Raw genomic sequence first — 6,972 nt, forward strand, 5'->3', positions numbered from 1 at the left:
TATTGTATTAGTGAAAATTTTGAACTTAATGATAGTAATAGGAAGTTATAAAAATGAGACAATATAAGAATACAAGTTGAATTGAATTAATCGGATAGCATTTTTCTAAAAAATAGGAAAGTAATTTTATTAAAAAAATATTATAGATCATGGACTATCAATGAAACTTTGTAAACATGGACTATTTTAGACTCTTTTTGTTTTTGTTATCTTTAAAAACCTGCATGTTTACTATGTTTTTAAAAGCTTATGTATACCAAAATTTAAATTCTTTTAACATGAAACTCTAATTTTTAATATATTCATTAAAAATAAATTAGTAAAAACAATATACCGAACATATTAATATTGATACATATATTTACGTTGTATATTCTAATTTTAATATCATAAGAAAATAAATAAATTCTAATGTAATTTAATTTTTGTTATATGTTTTGTAACTATATTTAGATAGGAGTTGTTATAGGAATTAAAGTATTTTTCATACGATAACAGATGTAACAACTAAAAATAAAATAAGTATAAAATAGACAGAATATTATGCTTTTTAGGCTTTAATTGTAAGATGCAATGATATTTAAAATTTGGCATGTCAATTACTCAATTAACAAATAAAAATCAAATTTTATTATAATTTTAAGATGGTATGGATTCAATTCATTATTAAGTGAAATAGTGAGAATTTTGTGTCTAAGGCAACAAGGCAAAACATCTTGATCATAACTAAATTTATCGTTTAAGTTGTCCAACACTCCAACCTATAGACACTAGTAGCATACTTGAGAGATTAGGACATGGTGAAAATTTACATACAATATTAGAAAATAATTTAGTCAAACCATCTACTGATTTTTGGTTATCAACTTCATATGAATAATATCACAAGTAATGCCTCTGAATCCGTAAAATAAACAATATCACAAGTGAACATAGATATACGGCTCACATATTACATATGTATAAAGGACAAGGCATATGGCTCACAAGCAATGTTTTCTAACATATTGAAAACAAATCTTGATTTATGGACACTAAATATACATATTTTATACAATGCAACTTCGTATATGTTCTTTGATGTACAAAAAACTACATCTTCATTTGCGAAACTATATCTTCACCCTGAAGGGGCATAGAGATCAGGATTTTCATTAACCAAATGGGCGTTATCAATCTCTTTCTTTGCATACACAAGGGCCTCATGAGGTGGCAACAACTGTATATGTCTCTGAGAAATATATATACATCAACTTATTGGTGACTTTATAGAAAAAGTGGTAGGTTCAAGGTATCACCAATTTCTACCTACTTATAAGAAAGAACACCAAGAGAGGGAAAAAACCTTGTATTTTTGTTGTATTAGCAAGCTTGTCCTCTCTTTTACTCCTAGAGATAGAACTATTTAGGCAGGTTTCTGCTCTCTCAGACTCAAATGCGACTAATTAGACTACTTCATTTGATGAATTAAGTAAAATAACAGAATAAGGAAGGCTGAGTCGAACTTGCTGAAGTATTACCTCTTTGGTGGTACTGCTATTCAAGGATGGGTGTGATGAATCATTTTCATAAGGAGACTGATCATTTAGTAAATACCTATGTACAATCATCTGAAACAAAATACTAGATACAATCGAAACAGATGCCAAAAGAAACAATCTTCGCTAGTCAATTTTGTGGCCAAAGAAACACCATGATAACTCCCTCATCAGGATAAAAGCAAATTGTCGGAGGGCCCCTTACATCTCATTATACAACATATTAGAACTGAATCATTCAAATATCCAAACAAATGCTACAAATCATAAAAGCTAAGCATGTCATTTCATACATCTTTGTAGTCCTAAATGGCACAAGGACAATTTGAATACTGCAGTTCATCCGTGGGTGTATGACTGCACCAACACAAAGACACTCTGGAGCTCAGCCCAGCCAAAATCCTACACTTATTTCAATTAAACAATTTTTTCTTGAAAAATGGATGAGGTTAGTATTGGTTAACACAATAAAATTAAAATATATTAAAAAGGAGATTATTTACAAGTCATAATGGAGGAGAATGTTTATTTTACAATTATGAAGGAAGAAAGTGTAATTTTAGAATTTTTCAAAAGAAAGAAGTGTAATATTTTTTTAATTTTTTCTTAATTTTTTTTAATGTATAAATGACATGAATCTTGAGAAAACTCCATAAATAATTATAAAAATCGCCGTTACTCATTTAACAAATGATTTACTTTATTCATTTTCGACTTGTGGTTCTGTTTTGTTGATTTGTCTTTGTATTCATTCTTTTTTAATTTATCTTGTATTGTTAGACCTAAGAAATATATGTGTGGGTTCGGGAAAGTCTAGAATCATATTATCTTATTTAATGAAGTTGTTGTGGAGTATAAGTTAATAAAAAAACCCTCTCCAATACGCTATGTTGCATATCATAGTAAATATTCAACTTTGCCTTACAGTCCATGCGACTCTCCAACCTTTCCTCACTTACTCCCTCAGGACGGTCATAGTGTTTAGGATGTCTTGTACCTTGTCGATGGCAGAAAAAATCTCTCCTAATCAACACCCCATTCACACAAGCTACATCTTTTCGAACTCCAAAACCCCTTAATTTAGCAAACTCCTTGTATGCAGCATAAGCATCCTCCTCTGTTGCAAACTCTTTTCCCAAGAAGTCTTGCGCACCGACTGGACGGCTGAGACCACCCTCTGTCATATCATCTGCACCAGCCGACCTGTTACCATCGACGGCACCCCCTACACTTTTTTCCCCCGGATTCACGGCCCTTATGGCACTCAAGGCCTTCGTCGTCGTCCCATTCATCATCACTCGAGGTCTTCACACTCACTGTTGAACATGCGCTTGAAATCCATTGGAAAAAAGTGTGCAATCTTCTAGCCTGATTACATACAAAACAGATAAATGTAACTCATAATCGCGCCGTTGATATAGTCAAAACATCAACCACAACTATCCCAAAGGGACCATATTTTACTCCACAAATAAGGTATAACCACTGCATTATAACTGTTTAAACATAGAGTGACCAAATAAAATATAATTCTTTAAATCGAAGACCCTTAACATTCCTAAGCTACAAGGACCCAACCTGAGTATCTATCCTGAACTGAGCAAACATTTTCTTCGCCCCCGCATGAAAGTCCCAGCTACTCCAACTTCAATGTGAAAATCATACAACACGCACCCCGGCAGCAACAATCCATGTACATATTCATAACCATATCTCCTGATCCCTACAAAAATGCACATGAACCCCACCACCCATGGAACGATATAAATCCTCAAGTCCGAACAAATGCATGACTCCACGAACTAATCCCATCAAGCAATGATTAAAAGTGACAAACACCACCGCATCATTATAAAAAAAATAGATTATACCACTACTGAAGTTATAATCATATAATTAAAACACATTATATGGCTTCTGAATTCATCAAGACATTCACTAGAAACAAAAACAAAAAATGTAGAGTTAACCAAACTAACAACAAATATTCGCTCATCTTGTCTTCTACTTAACCGCTTTAGTTTAATTCATTTATTTCTTCGTAGAATGAAAAAATAGATTGAACAAAGTATTCCTTTCCTTGACAAAGCTCACCAACTTTAGCGCATCTTCATGAAGTTAAAAAACAAAAAATTAAGAACCTACAGAGCACCATAAGTTCAACAAGGTTCCCAGTAAAATTGTAAACAACAGGGTAAAAACCCTTTTCACATTTTATCGGCAGGAATTAAAAAACAAAAAAACAACAACGGGTCTTATAATATCAAAATCATATGAAGATCTAATTATAAATCATTTACGACCTGCTTTACATGATATATTTGTGGCATGTCCGCTACGAAATAAAAAATTGAAATTACCATGTCTATGTCTTTAGTGTCTATAAATGTGCCCATGCATAGTAGAGTGCTACAAGTCCTCAATTTTACAACAGCTCCAATATTTAGACGCAAACATGGAAAGGACATTCCATTTTGAAAAAACAAACTACTTTACATTAAGACTACATTGAATTAGCAGTTTAACTCAATCTCCATGGAGAAAATCTGAACCATCAAAGTTCTTACTAAAACATGAAAATCACCTATGGGTCAGTAATAGGAAGTGCTTTCTCAACAACCATGTATTCATTATCATGCCTAACTTACTAGTTGTATCCGTAGCGATAACAATTTCCCAAACCCACAATATATTGAACTTACTATTTTTTAACTAAAACATATGTCTAAGGAATCTAACAATTTGTTCATATAGGAGTTTGTGGAAGAAGAAGAATGATCTAATGTGACTCAGTCTTTAACCAACTACCCAAGCTCCAACCGGACTAAAACCATGGATTCCTAATCCTATATCCATAACATCAGCATCATTTCAAATTTTTCCCTTCAAGTAGAGGTGGCAATGGGTAGGGTAGGGTAGGGTTTGAACCCAACCCTAATCCTACCCGTGGGTTGAGTTTTTAACCAACACTCAACCCTACCCTACCCGCGGGTTGAGAAATACTCAACCCTAACCCTACCCGCACTCAACCCGCGGGTATCCGACCCTACCTGCGGGTTGACAAAAATGGAGGCCACTAAATTGTTACAAATTGTATTTATATCTCATTAAACGAGAAATATGTTTTATAAAAATAAACGAGTAAAGTTTACAAATTTATAAGTTGGTTCAGTGGCCAAGAAGCTTTTGCACATGCTTAAGGTCCTTGGTTCAACTCCCATAGGTAACATTTTTAATCATATATAACAAATATTATGGGGGGTGTGGGTAGGGCAGGTAGGGTTGAGGCTCAACCGCACCCTACCCGCTCCGCGCCCAACCCTATCCGCAGCAGATCGGGTTGGCAACCCTACCCGACCGGGTTGGGTCGGATTGGGTACCCGTGGATAGGGTCCATGCTGCCAAGCCTACCTTCAAGCCAATATCAGTAACTAGAACTTCACAATACACGTTTCAAATATAATACACATACTCGACCTAACCTGAACACGTTTCGATCATTCAGTGGGCAGAGTAGCTCTTACCTTCAACTGACAAGCACGGCGGAGGATAAGCAAATCATATATAACACATATTATGGGGGGTGCGGGTAGGGCAGGTAGGGTTGAGACTCAACCCGCACCCTACCCGCTCTGCAGGTCAACCCGCTCCGCGCCCAACCCTACCCGCAGCAGATCAGGTTGGCAACCCTACCCGACTGGGTTGGGTTGGATTGGGTACCCGCGGATAGAGTCCATGCTGCCAGGCCTACCTTCAAGCCAATACCAGTAACTAGAACTTCACAATACACGTTTCAAATATAATACACATACTCGACCTAACCTGAACACGTTTCGAAGCCAACACTCAAAGCAAATCATTCAGTGGGCAGAGCAGCTCTTACCTTCAACTGACAAGCACGGCGGAGGATAAGCAGCATGACTGACTGCGGGACATGTGCACCTGACCAACATGACGTCTGTGAGCACTACCGCTACCTGGCTACGACGCATGAGCTGGAGATTAGCGTCCGTGGAGGGAGCACTCGGAACAAACACAGTTGCCAATTGCCGGAGACAGTGAGAGTCACGAGACCCGCGGTGGCGGTGTTCGTTAATGCTGATAGGGTTTCTTTTGATGAGAGGAGAAGACTGACCCAGAGAACCAACTTCCTGGGTTACAGCCACTCTTTTTTTGGGAACAAACCAAAAGGTCCAACTATGACACCAATGGAACCCTCTATAACGAAATCCCGTTCTGAATCAACCTATCCAGCCAGCTCGTCCAACCCTCCAATAAGCCTCGCTATCTTCCTCACAGCTAGCTGCTTCCAGCCAAAGAGAAACACCACGTGTCCATAGAAAATGTAATAAAAACAAAAATCTGCAAATCTATGCAAAGATACATCTGTACACTAGATGGACCCATCTTTTAAAAAGGACAGCTGAGTTTGATTTGTGTTAGGAATAAATACAAAAGGAATGAATAGTGATCTCGTCTTTCTCAAAATTTTAAAGAACTATACTTATATATAAGATACATGCTATTAAAGAAACAAAAAATGTGATTTAATATTTTTATATGTATTATTTTTTAATATGTAATGAGTTTATATTTAATATTATATTATTATATAGAATATTATTAACGACTTATATAATTATATTTTGATAATTTTATTGTGTATTTTAATTTTTTATAAAAAATATATATTATATATAAATTATTTTATATAATTAAAAAATTCATCCAAAAATAAGTCCTTTCGTATTAAAATTTTTGGAATTGCCCATAACTGGCATCAAATGCACGTCCTTAGCCCCTTAGAGCACCTACAATGGTGAGTTCCTTTTTCACTTTTTTTCTGACACATAGGAACTCTAACCATTGGAGGAGAGAAGGAATGAGTTTCCGTACAGGTCTCAATGTGAGGGAGTTCCTCTAAACAGGGACTCAAGTTAACCAATAAAAACTTACCATTTGGCAAGTTATTTTAAAAAATAATAATATAAAATCTGAAATAATTAAATAATTATATTAAATAATGATATTGTGTATTATTATTATATATGAATTTATTTAATATTAATATCTTTTAATAGTGAATTATTTTTAAATTTATAAATTTAAATAATATTATTAAAAAAATTAATTACATTAATTTTAAGTATTTTAATTAATTAATTAAGTGGGACCATAACAGGAACTAAAGTTAGTTCCTCCTAATGGAGAAGAGAGATGCTTTGAGTTCCTATTTATCGTTTATGACGCAAAAGTTGATGTGAAGTTACTTTTTATGATAGATAGGCCATAAATAGAGATTGAGATGAGTTCCCTACTGAAGATGGTCTTACAAAGAAGTAATGCCTTTATTTCTTCAATCTGAATAAAATAGGAAAGGATGGAGTAATAAGGCTAAAAAAGGAGTTCCAAAAATTACTGGAATGCTCAATTT

The sequence above is a fragment of the Arachis ipaensis genome, chromosome B03, assembly GCF_000816755.2.
Source record: "Arachis ipaensis cultivar K30076 chromosome B03, Araip1.1, whole genome shotgun sequence".
Classification (NCBI taxonomy): domain Eukaryota; kingdom Viridiplantae; phylum Streptophyta; class Magnoliopsida; order Fabales; family Fabaceae; genus Arachis; species Arachis ipaensis.